The 13648-nt window shown below is 44.9% G+C and overlaps 1 protein-coding gene across 1 annotated transcript in view; it reads right to left on the bottom strand.

Annotated features, from left to right (window-relative positions):
• FRMD4B (FERM domain containing 4B) overlaps positions 1-7435 on the bottom strand; it is a 330954-nt gene extending 323519 nt beyond the window's left edge. The window contains exon 1 of the mRNA XM_080800053.1: positions 7345-7435. The gene's annotated coding sequence lies outside the window, so the exon portion shown is untranslated. The remainder of the gene's footprint in view (positions 1-7344) is intronic.
• Between the last annotated feature and the right edge of the window lie 6213 nt (positions 7436-13648).

Genomic DNA, 13648 nt, shown 5'->3' with positions numbered 1-13648 from the left:
TCAGGCTCCCCTCCAGATCTACTGAATCAGAATCCCATTCCCGAGGGATTCAAGAGACCAGGGCTGGAGAAACATTGCCCAAGTCTGCTACTCCCCAGACTTCAATCACTCACAGCTTCCCTTCAAAGAAAGACTTAGCCATTTTTTTCAGTACCACCTACACTGTGTGTTGCTAATATATATTTTTAAATGACTTTACATTGACATTATGTCTTGCTTAGCCTTATCCTAAGCAGTAATATCCAGCCTGTCAATAGTTCATTCAGCAAGGCAGAAAGAAATACGTTTTCTAATAAGACTTAAAGGTCTAAGTGAAAAAAAAAAATCTGTGAGTATACATTAAAATAAATGCATAACCATCAAAGTAAAATGATTCTCCATCTATCATCTAAAATTAACTTGTACAGGGGCGCCCAGGTGGCTCAGTCGATTGAGCATCTAGCTCTTGATTTCAGCTCCGGTCACGACCCTGGGGTCCTGGGATGGAGCCCTTCTTAAGGCTCTGCACTCGGTGGGGAGTCTGCTTGTCTCCCTCTCCCTAGGCCCCACCCCCCATTACCCCCACTTGTGTGTGTAGGCACGCACACTGTCTAATAAATAAATAAATCTTAAAAAAATAAAATTAACTCATACACCACCAAGGGCACACCTACCCCACTTGAGCAAACACAGTTCTAGGTTTTTCGTAGCTGAATTAGAAGACATCTCCCCAATTCCAGATCCTGTGTCTGGATCGGCTCCCACCTACTATAGTTGCCTTGTGAGGTAGACACATTTGCCTGCAAAACACAGATGGTTGTAGCGGAAGGTGGGAGGCAGAAAATCTGGGTTCTGGCCCTGTACCATCCCTTCAGAACTTGCCAAATCACAGCCCTCTTTAGGGTTCATTTTTGTGGGTTCGCTGATCTCAAGGTCCCCTTCCATAGCTAACGATATGACATGATACATGAGAGCAGAGGCTCCAGAGTCAGAATGACTTTGGGGTGAAATTAAGTCTCCCCTACTAGCTAATTTCATTGAGTCTCTGTTTTCCTCATCCATAAAATGGGAGCAATAAATGGACACAACACCCCAATCAGAGGATTTTTGCAAGAATCAAGAAAAGGATAGCTGAAAAGTGCTGAGATTGAAATCTAGCACACAGTATTCAATAAAATATATAGTTATTAATATTTTTTCTTGGCCTCAAAAGTAAGAATAGCTAATAATTATGGTGTATTTAATACGTAGCAGGCACTATGTGAAGCACTTTACACTGTGTCCTTTTAGCCTTACAATAACCCAGTGAGGTAGGAACTTTAGTTCTCCACATTTCATAGATGAAGAAAGTCTGAGCCACTTGCTTAAACTCATGCATTTCATAAGTGGTGTAATGGGATTTGAGGGCAGGTTCTCTGACTCAAGAGTCAGTATTCATAATCTCAACCCATCCTGCCTTCCTATAGAATACTGGTCAACACATAGACTTTGCCAATGCAACAGATATTATGGGATCTTGGCAGAGTAGTTTCCAGCGCGGGTGAACACTTGCTGAACGTGACCCGGTCTAGTTACCATTAGCTCTGCTACTATGTAGTGAGTCTTCACATCTGAGTGAGACCCTAGTAGGCATTGAGAGGTCCATTATCCTTCAGTTATGGTGAAGACCTCCTTATTTTTTTTTAATGTTTTTTTATTTTATTTTTTTTTAAGATTTTATGTATTTATTTGACAGAGATTACAAGTAGGCAGAGAGGCAGGCGGGGGAGAGGAGGAAGCAGGCTCCCTACTGAGCAGAGAGCCCGACTCGAGGCTCAATCCCAGGACCCTGGGATCATGACCTGAGCGGAAGGCAGAGGCTTAACCCACTGAGCCACCCAGGCACCCCAAAGCTTTTTTATTCTTAAGTATAACATACATTTTAAAAATGAACAGGGGTACCGCGGTGGCTCAGTGGGTTAAGTGTCCCACTTTTGGGTTCAGCTCAGGTCATGATCTCAGGGTCATGACACCGAGTTTCATGCAGGGCTCCACGCTCACTGCTTAAGACTCTCTCCCGCTCTCTCCCTCAGCCCTTTCCTCCCTTCCTTTCTCTCAAAAAACAAAATGAACAAAATACAAATGTGCAGCTTAATAGTTATCTCCAAGTGAAGAGCCATATATCCATCACTCAGCTGCCCCAGAAACTCCTAGATACTTTTTCTCCCTCCTCCTCAAATATAACTGCCACACCAGGGGTTCTCACCCCCAACAATACATATACATTTGGGACTGAGTACTTCTTTGCTGCGGGGGTTGTCTTCTACACGTGGGATATGTAGCAGCCTGCCCGGCTTCCACAAGCTAGATGCCAATAGCACCCTCCCCACATGGCAACAAAAAATGGCAACAATTTCTCTAGATGTTGACAAGTGTCCCCTCGGGGGCAAAATCACTCCTGGCTTAGAACCTCTGCACTATCATGACCTTTTTGATAACCACTTTCTTTGCTTTCTTTTTGACTTTAACCAAGCATGCATCCTTAAATATTATCATTTCATCTTGCCTGGTAAAAGAATCCTGTATACTTTAATCTATTAAAAATGTCTCTAATCATGGCCCCCTAAAATAACCTAGGAGGGGCGGTGACCATATAATTTCTCCTCCAAACTGGAGGCACAGACATTACCCGGGATTGACCCGGGCAAGCCAGCATGATCACCCTACTTCTAGGGAACCTCTGCTGGGAGTGAACATTATTCTCACAGCCACACACAATTAGGGCCCCCTTACCCACTGGATAATTGTACATGAAGTGGCAGAGGGTAATTAAAAGCAGCATATCCCCAAGAGCAAAGTAACATAGACCCAGATAAATATCTCAAGGCTGAAGAGCTGTGAAGCAGAAACCTCATCGCCTTGGCCCTTACGGAGGTGTATTCTTCAAAGAATTTTCTGAAAGGCATCACTTAAATATCTACTTTCACCATGCTAGCACAACAAAGTGATTAAAATACATGCCCTCTAAGATTCAAATATAAATGCTAAAAGGATCAAGATCACCCCTTATAAGAGGTTTAGGGTCTGTAGTGGATTTTTAATCAATATATATCTGCCCCTTTTTTCCCTTAGTGTCATTGGAAAGCAGAGCACCATTATCAATGTGACCTGCTATGAACTGCGATCCCGTAAGTCTTGACACTGACCATGTTAAAAGTGACAACTAAGGCTTTCCTTACATACGCGAGAAATCATATTGATAACCTATTTGCCTGAATATAATGCAGCTTGTCCTCCATTCTTTGGGGGCATCAAATAAAACAGAAATCAGCTTTCACGGACTTAGACACTTGTACATGTCAGCAAATGTTGCGTTGACTTCCTTAGCATCCATTTCCCCTTTATCCAGCAACTGTCTTCATCTGGAGGTCCAGCCCTCTGGTGTCCACAGTCCACGTCATCTAGGTGAGACTCAACCACAAGGCAAAGCCCTCAACCTCTGCAGAAGTCACTTGGTACATGGCTTTCCTACAAACCTATGTCTATCCGGCCAACTGTAACTGGTTTTGAGGCTTTTTGTTAAACAACCGGGCAAAGGAGTCTTAGACTTTTTTAGTGGACTTCCACCTGAAATTGTGTAATCTGGCAATGCAACCTACCATCGGCTAGCCACCCAACAAGGAGCGCCATACACAGAGGCAAGAAGAGGAAGACAGAGCTGAAGATGAAAAGAAAGAAATCAGATTCCAAAGTCATTGTTCAGCCCTGAGCAAGAGGCTCTTGAGGCCAGTTCTAGGTATGTATCTTTTTAGTAACTTGAACTTGTATGTATGAGAAACATTTATATATATATCCTGATTCCACTTCAACTGGGTGTTTGTCACTTACTAGGAAAATACACCTTGTGGCAGTAGCTTGTCAATTTTTTAGACAGCAACTCACAGTAAGAATTACATTTTATACTGCAACCCAGAATGTGCATGCAGCCCCAGATAGAGACTCAAAGTTTCCCGAAACAACAGAACACTTAGTAACATAAGACAATGGTGATATTTTCCGTCCTGTTATACTTTTAAAAAAATTACTGGTTGTAGCCCACTAAATTGATTTCATGACCTTCATTTTAAAAAACACTGCCTTGTGAGATTAGGTTAAAAACTGATTTCACCAGAAAAAGTGAGATAAGAAATATCACAATAATTTCAATTATTGAGGAATATAGGTTTGGCCCCTAAATCAAGCATCGAGCAACAGAAAATTGCTACCTTAATGATCTGATCTACCCAGGACACATGTGGACCAGAAAAGGAAAAAAAAAAATCTTAATGACCTAGACATAAATGAATTACTACAAAAAAAAAAGCATTTTCTAAAACAAAATAAAAACCATGTCTAAAAAAAGAGAGACGAGAAATACATTAAATAAGGAAAGAGACACCTAAATCCTGTTGCTGAGCCGAGTTACATGATTTATTTATCTACAGGTTGAAGATAGCAATTTCAGTGAACCTCAGCAGTTACTGAGTATGTAAAAATAGTGTCTTCATGATAAGATCAGATCTCTGGGGCAGATGTAGAGGGAAGTAGGGAGAGAGGAAGGGAGGGAGAGAAAGAAGGAGAGAGAGAGAGAGGTCATTTGCAGTATAAACCTCAAGCCTTCACTTATGTGTGTATTGTGTGTAAAATAACTATGAAGAGTTCCTGAAATTTTAGGCAATTACTGCAGGCTGGATAAGACAGGGTATTTTTAACTGTTTTCCATGTACCTTATTTGTATTGTCACTTAGCCAAAACTTCCTTTTCGTCTTCTCAGAAGCACTGCAGAGTCTTGATTAAATCTGTGGCATCAAACGGAGAAGTCGGATTCTCATGCTTGCTAGCAACAGAGGCCAGTGCCTGTGAACAATGCTGATAAAACTCAGCTGCTTTGACACCCCTGAGTGGCTGTAGCTTTAATTCCTCCCCAATTATTCTAGATTATTAGTCCCCAGCACAGGGGTTCTGCCTGTTTAAGAAGCCACGAACCGCCCTGCCACTACGATGAAAGTCTATTAATATCAAAGCAAAGTGACGTTGAAGGCAATCAGTTCCTGGCACATCCTGGAGAAGTGACTTCTGAGAATTTTCACAGGGAGAATGAAAACCAAACCTCACTATAATGGTATTTTAGGTAGACTTCTTCATCTTCCATCATTATATTTTTCAAATACATTCCACCTGCATTACTGAATTTAAGCAAATAAAGTGTTTGATTAATATTTGCAGATGTCATAAAGAAGCGATTAACCTCTCCTGGGTAAGAAGTCCTTGGAATTGCCTGAATTCTTTTGGCCCTCTTTTAGGAAATGTAAGCACTGTTCAAAGGCGTGTGTGTGCGTGTGTGTGCGCATGCTTGTGCTTTACTTTTTATTACAAAATTCTTGGATATACAAAAAAGAAAAAAGAACCATAGACTTATCAATATAACCATCACCTAGTTTGTGACATTTAACGAAAAGATAACCCAAGTGTTTACCTTGGGTCAGTCGCCATCATGTTATTTAACTGAATGAAAAAAAAGAGATGAGGTATTTATTGTTATTACTATTACTTTAATCATCATCATTAAAGCCATCACAGCCCATCCCTGTTAGAGGCACTGTCATGGTTAACAGCCTGGCACCTGGCATCAGACCTCAGGGAAACTCCAAACGACCAACGTGACTTATGGCAGTGACTTACGGCAAGTTCCTTAACCTCTCTCTGGGCTCAGCTTACCTCTCCGTGGACTATTCACGATGCCTACTGGGGCGTCTGACACGCCAGAAGCTGTCAACCACCATTCTTAACAGCATGTGGATGGCAGATGAAAGTGCAGCCAGAGGAGGTTAAGTAAGGCGAAGCTGCTTTTCTTCTCCTCCAGATATTTGATTTGGAAGTTCTCTTTGGGACGGGGAACAGCATGTCCTGGATTGCGCGAAAACCCTGTACACATCCTCCAAATGGGTTGGTAAATTTCTGGAGCAAACACTAGCTAACCGTGAAGGAGCAACCAGGTTTTCCCGAGAGACTGCTGTCAGCACTCCAGAGTCTTTCTTCTGAAGGGGCCACCTTCCAGAAGCACCCGTCTGGGTACCAGCAAGCCTACCAAGTTGGTTCGCAAAGTTTAGAGGAGTTGGCTCTGGTATGTTTACAAGTCCTAGCAGATCGCAGGAATGCTCGGGATAATGATTACCCCACCCAGGAGCGCCCAGCCCAACCCTCTCACATCTGGAAGGAAGCGGCCACACAAAGGAGAGCACGGGAGACCTCCTCCTGCGGCTGCTTTCTCAGGCTCGGGGAAGATTCCCGAGGAGCTCTCACCCCTTTTGTCAACAACACCAGCCACTGCTCAGCAGTATCGTTCGGAGCACAGGGCATTCGATCGATGCAAAGGAAGAGTTTATCTTCCAGTCCAAACCGAATGGCATTTCGCAAAATATCATCTTTGTATCATCTTTGCCCCCTCCCCGTGACCCAGACACGCACACACACACACACACGAAGGTAAAAGGTGAAATACTCCAGAAAATAGAGGGCCAGCCACACGCATACAGCCTTTTCAACACAGGAGCGGCTAGAACCCGACACACCTAGTTAAGAAGGGCAGACGAACCAAGCTCTGGGTAGCCTCTGCTAACGCCTGGGATTTCCCCCCAGTCCTTTCAGCCCTGCCTTGTGAAAGTCTCTGGGATTCATCAGCATTTCTCCCACCTCCCACGGACGTGCAACAACCAAAGCACATGGTCCCTGGCGGCGCGTCTGCAAACCCCACCAGCGCCAACGCCTCGAAACCGCCAAACTTCCTGTCTCCACAGCACCGAAGCGCCCAGAGCGCCGCGCCAAGTGCCCCCGAGGCTCGGGCGGAGGCAGCCGGCAGCCCGGGGGCGGGGTTTCCTGGCCTCCGGGCGCCCGAGCCCCGCACCTCCGCTGGGGGTCTCCGGCCGCGCGCGCAGCGCCCGGGCAGCACGCGGAGCGCCAGCGGCGGCCGCCCCTCGCGGCCGCGCCCCCGCCGCGCGCTGGACTCCCCGGGGCGGTCGCCCACCTACCTGCTCCGCCGCCTCCTCCCTCGGGCGCTCGGGCGCCTCCGGCCGCTACTTTATTGTCTCGGTGGCTCACCGCGCGGGACCCGGGGACCCGGCTGTGCGCCAGCCCCGCGAACAACTCAACGCCGCGCCGCGCTTTCCCGGGCGCCTGCCTTCCTCTTCCTCCTCCTCCTCTCGGCCCAAGCTCCCGCTCAGCACGCGAGCCGCGCAGCCCGACTCCCGGGCTCGCTGGGCCGCCAGCGCCCGCCACATCCCCCGGCCCGGGGCCGCTCGTCGCCCCCGCCGCCGCTCGCCGCGCGTCCTCGCCTCGGTCCACACTTACGGCTGTGCCCCGGCCGCCTGCCTCGCGTCCTCCCGTGCCTGCGTCCTGCCCGCCCGCTCTCGCTGTCAGCCGGGCTCCCGGCTCCGCTCTCCCCAGCTGCCCCCGCCCCGCCGCCTCTCCGGGGGCTGGGGCGGCCGCTGCCAATGAGACTCGGCTGATGCGCTGTTCCGGCCCAGTCATTGTATTGGGAGGGGAGGAAGGGGAGGGGAGCGGGAGGAAGGGAGGGGGCGCCCTCGGCCCCCGCCGCGCGGCTGCCGGCAGCGCTCGCCTACCCCAGCAGAGAAAAGGCACTGGTGCCAAGGGGCGCGGAGCGGCTGGCGCGGCCGGCAGTGGGGGGAGAGGGAGAGGCAGCAGCCCGCGTCTCTCCATCCCTCGCTCCGAGGCGGAAAAGCGCGGGGAGGGACTCGGTTCGCCTCCCGGGCTTCAAGCATCCCAAGCCCCGACTGCCCTTAGAATAAAGGGGGTGAGGCGCGGGCGGCTGCGGGCCCCGCGGGATCCAGTCCGGAACGGGAGTGGGTCTGGCTCATGACTTGATCGGAGATTCCTGCGAACCTGGTGGCTCCTCTTGAAAGAAAGGAGGATCAAGGAGGGAGGGAAAGATGGGAGCGAGGGAAGGTAGTTAAGAGAAGGAACGAGAGAGAAAGAGAGAGGAAAGAAGAGTTAAAAGGAGTAAGAGCCTACCCCATACCTGGCATTTTCCCTCCAGAACAGTTCTGTGATTCAGAAGTGTTTCATTATGCTTTCTTGACTGACGAAAGAAACTCCAGAGGTTAACTCAAATAGCTGATAAACGAGAAGACCGAGAGTGCAGCTGCATCTGACGCTGCGCGTGAGGTGGCAAATGAGAGAAGAGCGGAGGAAGAAGGGAGGACCCTTCGGGAAGGATCTGCTCCGGAGACTTTCACATCATCTCTAAATGAGTTGACCAGTCGAGCGCTAAAGGTGCACCGTCGGGACCGAGAGAAAGTAATTCCCAAACAGCTTTGACTGTGTGTCCCATTGCCGGACCCACTTCTCTATACACTATGAATTAATTCAATTTTAAAACTCAAATCTATTTTTAAAAATAACTGACCTCAGCGTTTTGTTGGAAGTTTAGTTGACTGATCAATGTCAATGTTTGCGAGACCACAGTTCCAGTAACCCTGCTTTTGGCATTTCTCCTCCTCCTCTTTCTTCTTTCCTTCTGCCCCTTCTCCGTCGCCTTCTTTTCACGGATTACCAGCCTGCACAGAAGGACCCGGTGGGAGAGGGAAGGCTCCCTTGATTTCTCCCGTCCTGGCATAGCTGCTATGGACAAGAAGTGGAAAGCAAGGTGTGAAGCAGTAAAGGCTTGAGATGGAGTGATGTATAATATTACATCTGTGTGGTGTGAAGTTTAATTAAATTTTCTTCTGGTGTCGAATGGAAGGCTTGCTTCTAATTAAATAGAATATATTGAATGAATAGCGTACATCTGCTGAGCAGCTAGGACATGCCCCCCAGATCTGAGCTAAGTAAGCACTCCACTTATTGTTATCTCATATGGTTCTCCTGGAAGAAAAGGGAGGGACTAGATGCCCCATGAGTTCAGGGTCTCTGCTGGCCTTGTTCAACCTCCCCTGCCACACAGCAGTTGCTCATTCAAGGTCAGTTGACTTAATGGACTTCCATTTTGCAGTGGGAGAAACCTAAGGGTCAGAGATGTTAACTGACCTGTCCAAGAATACGAAACTAGAATGTGGTGGTACTTGTCTTTGAATTCAGAGCCGAAGACGCCCTAACCACTGCACCATACTGTCTGCTCTGCGTGAACAGCAACGTTAGGGCTCCAGGTAAGACAGCAGTGCAAAGAGGGATGGCTTTCTCTGTCTTCCTAAGTGCACATAATTTCTTTGGAGAGAAAGTCAATACCCATAGCTTGGTCACTAGAGAACATCCCAGGGAGGGTACAGCAAAGTGGAACAATGCGGGGAAAATAAATAGTACAAGGCTGGCCATCCAAAAAGTGCTTGGTGTATTTTTTTGGGGGGGGAGGACTAGATGCAGTCTTTACATTAAAAAAAAATGCAATGTAGGCGATGTCAGTAATGTTGATGTGGTGGGTCAGAGTAGTCTGGAGAGTTTTCTGGAAGAGATGGGATATTTACTGGATTTTCTTGAAACAAAGAGGCTTTGGCTTGACAATGGGAGTTCCAAGGCTGTAATAGCTGGGTTTGAAGCCCAACTTTTCCAATCATTCAACCTAAAATAGGGATAAGAGTAATGCCAACCTCGTAGGGTTGTTTTAAGAATTGAATTAGTTAACACATAGAAAGCATTTGGAATAGTGTCTGACACATGTTGCATGCTTAAATATTAAGTGATTATTAAAAAAATTAAGCTACTATTATTAAAGGAGAGGGGGCAGCTTTCTTTCCAACTTCAACCTTATGATAAATATTTATAAAATATACACAATAGCAAAATAAAAAAACAATGTAGCAGAACAAAGAAACAAAACTTGTTTTCTTTATTCTTACTCTAGTATAGAATTACTAATTCTGGCTGCATTTTAGAAGGGAGGATTTATTTTTGTTTTTAATAATTGAGACAGTTATAGTGGGATCTCTGAGGTTAGGGTTGATGGAACCTCACATTCCTGGACCCCTGCTCCAGAAGGCTCAGGGACCAGAAATCTGCATTTTTAACAAACTTTTCAGGGATCCACTTGAGGAACACTTTTTTGCTCTTCACTCCTCATCCCTCAAGGCCTGCCCCTCCTCATTGATCCAGGCATTTTTTCCCCCACCCTAAATTGTTAAACTCCTATGATGGATGAAATGCTGTGTGTGCATTTCTATTTAATTCAACACACATTTAGTAAGCACCCATTTTGTGCAAATGACTAAAACTCAGCCTAAAGATGGGTAACATCCTTCCTGCTAGCAATGAGTTTACAGTCTAGAAGAAAAAATGGGGACATGAAAAAGTGTAATAATAAGGTTAAGGTGTTTTGAGTGCTTAACATGTACAGGGCCTGTGACAAGGGCTTAAACCTGTTGACAAGGTGGGAGGCAATATATAAGAGAAGTTCAAAGGGTACAACTGGAAGAAGGAATCCAGAAAGGGCTTTACGAAGAAGGCAGCACTTCCAAGCTGCTTTCCTGAAAGGAATCACTCCACTTACAAGAGAGCACGGTCAGAAGCCTAAACAGAGAATGCACCAAGCAGTGAAGCCCCAGAGATTTGTAAGTTTGAAGAACCAAGCAGAGAACTTCTCAGAAGTGACAAACTCAGGGACCAGATAAGTAGCATTAGCTAGTAACCTAGAACAGAGGCAAAGCGATCAGGAATGGCGGGGACTGTGGGAAAATGGAGAGTATATTGTCCCCTTTGGAATCAGGCAGTCACTGTTGTGGAGCGTTGATCCGATCGACCTGATGTTTTGATTTTCCAAGAAAAGCAGAATTTTGGTACGAAATCCCCCAAAGTTTAAAAAAAGCCGAGCAAGCCACAAAATTTTTAAAAATATTCTATACTCAAAACGAAACCTGTCTGCAGGTCAAATCCACCACGGACTGCCCATCTGTAATCTCTACTATGGGCTTGTTGGAGGAACCACACTCAGATTAAAAATAACTAACAATTCCTCTACTTTAGGGATGACTAGTAAATGTTTAATGCTGAGCTGTCCTGAAATGTAGAATTTCTAGGTGACAAATGAAGCCCTCACCAATCACTCTGTACATGATGGAATGGTGGAGGTTGAGATCTTTGATGCCAGATGGTGCTAGAAATTCCGTGGACCCCCACTTTCCAGCTCTTTATCTCAGTTCTGTACAGGATAAAGGAGTATATTTGGTATGCGTATCGTGAGATTCAGGTACTGAAGTAATAAGAACATCCTTCATAAATATTTTATTTCCAAATTAAAATGGATGTATTTATTGGTTTCTGTACCTACTTATGTACTTATTTATTTGAGCTAAAGATAGATATATACGCATTAGGCAAGTTTTTGACAATACAAAAAGTACATAAAATAGAAGTTGAAAATCACCCAGAAGTTCACCATGCTAAATGAGCACCTTTACCATATATTCTCGTAGACTTTTAAAAATGTACATGCAAACACACAGATCATTTGCTATATTGATGTAGCGTAAGGCATACACCCAATTCCCTATTGATGTATTGGGGTACCATTGGGCCTCTTCGATTTTTTGTTTTATGTAGTATTTTAAAACCAAATCTAAAGAGAAATCACACCATCCCTGAAGCACTCTGGTCCTCTTAGCTTCAAGAAGTTTGTGCTTTCTAAAAATTTCCTGCTGAAAACACAGGTCTGGGATAATAATGTAAATACTGTTTGCGTCTTTCATAGCTAAAGTCTTGTGAGTGAGCAAATGTCCATTAGTTTTATAAGAACACATGCCCATGTTTGTTAAGCACCCTCTCTATGAGGTATCATTTACTCAGTCCCTCTATGAAGTAAAGCATTCTTGTCCTTTTGATTCTACATGTGAGAAAACCAAGGCCCAGAGAGGGGAAATGACTTGCTTCAGGTTACACAGCCGATAAGTCAGAAGCTAAGATTTGATCCCAGTACTTTCTGACTCTAAGAATGGAAGTCTCATGCACCATGACAGAAGGTCTAGCCTTTTTTGGTACTTTCATTACTAAGGTAATGGGCTTAGGTAGGTCACACTGATTTCTGGGTCTTTTTTTTTTTTTTTAAAGATTTTATTTATTTATTTGAGAGACAGAAAGGGCACAAACCAGGGGGATGGACAGAGGGAGAAAGACAAGTAGACTCCCTGCAAAGTGTGGGGCCAGCTGTGGGGCCCACTGATCCCAGGACCCTGAGATCATGACCTGAGCCAAAGTCAGATGCTTAACTGACTGAGCCACCCAGGCACCCCTCTGGGATTCTTAATAGGAACTTTAAAACTAAATCCCGGTAATACTAGACATACCAATAACCATAGATGTAGCTACTTAGCTGTTCAAGGTCAATTGTGTTTTCTTCTTAAAGCACATTTTAGATAACCAAATAAGGGTTAATGAGAATAACAACCGTGTGTTGACACACTGCAACTGACTTTGCCCGTTACCACTGCGTCACGCAATTCTAAGTAGTCCTGGACACACACCTCTACCCTGAGAGCACTTGCTACGTGAACAATAGCAGAGTGACCTGTGGCTTCACACTCCCATCGGGAGGGCTCATTATAATCGAAGCCTTTGCATTTCACTGTGTGGCCTTTGCATATACGCTGAGATAAATTAAAACCTCTTCTTTCATTAACAGACATATTAAGCCATAATCTTCCATCCTTGTGTGTGTCACATGATGTAAGTAAACATAAATAAGTGCTTTATTGTCAGTGTGCTCATTTTGATGTTCTGAAATTAGAAAGTTAAAAAAAATCCTTCAATAATTACATTTAAACACAGGTGGATATTAAGTTAAGTCATAGGAAATTGCCTTTGGGGGTTAAAGGTCAAATATCAGCAATTTTAAAAATGAAATGGTCGCTAATGATTAGCCGTGAACATGAACTTGTGTCACTAGGCTATCTGTGCTTGCTTCCAGATGACGGAAGTAATGTGATCGAATGGGAACCTCACAATAATGCATGTGTAACTGTCTTTTGAGGGTACATCACTAAGCCTTTTTATACGTGAAAATGCTTTTTAATAATGTTCTTTTGGCATTTCACGGCCTGAAACACCTTGGAAAACGGCCAGCATTGCGGTCCAGCTCCTTAGTGAATAGTGTGAATCCAGTGGAATCTTAAAGCTAAGTGTTCAGAGAGTATCGTCTTTCCTTCCAAAGGGCAAGGGCACTCCATGGGAAATAAAACACATGTTTTGTAGCTATTTTGCAGCTGTGTTACCTAATCACAAAGATCCCAGTCTTGTTAGAGTAGATAATGTGGTAGTGACTTTGGGAAGGACTCTTTTCCACGGGAGAAGTTGCAAACTGACGAATATTTTAGCTTGTGTGGTGTTTCTATGTTGTTGGTGGTTAAAACTTGGAAATGTTAGCATAAACATCTGGATGTGAGTGTGGGTGTACCTGACTGTCTTTGGAGGGAGGATTCAAAATCCATCATTTCTAAAAGGCTATTTTTAAATGTTATTCTAGACATAGTGATTTTCCATGGACAGGCTACTCTTTAATAATTACACTTCCTTTTCATGCTTCTAGGATTATTTCATTAAACATTTATGATCTTAGGATTTCTTTTACAATGAATAAAACCAGGAAACAAAAGTTCCATTAGCTCAACATAGTTTTCTTCTCAACTCCAGAAATGAAGCTCTTCCAGTTTCATTT

The sequence above is a fragment of the Martes martes genome, assembly GCF_963455335.1.
Source record: "Martes martes genome assembly, chromosome: 1".
Classification (NCBI taxonomy): domain Eukaryota; kingdom Metazoa; phylum Chordata; class Mammalia; order Carnivora; family Mustelidae; genus Martes; species Martes martes.
The sequence above is the reverse complement of the archived record's forward strand: the minus strand, read 5'-3'. Positions and strand labels throughout refer to the sequence as shown.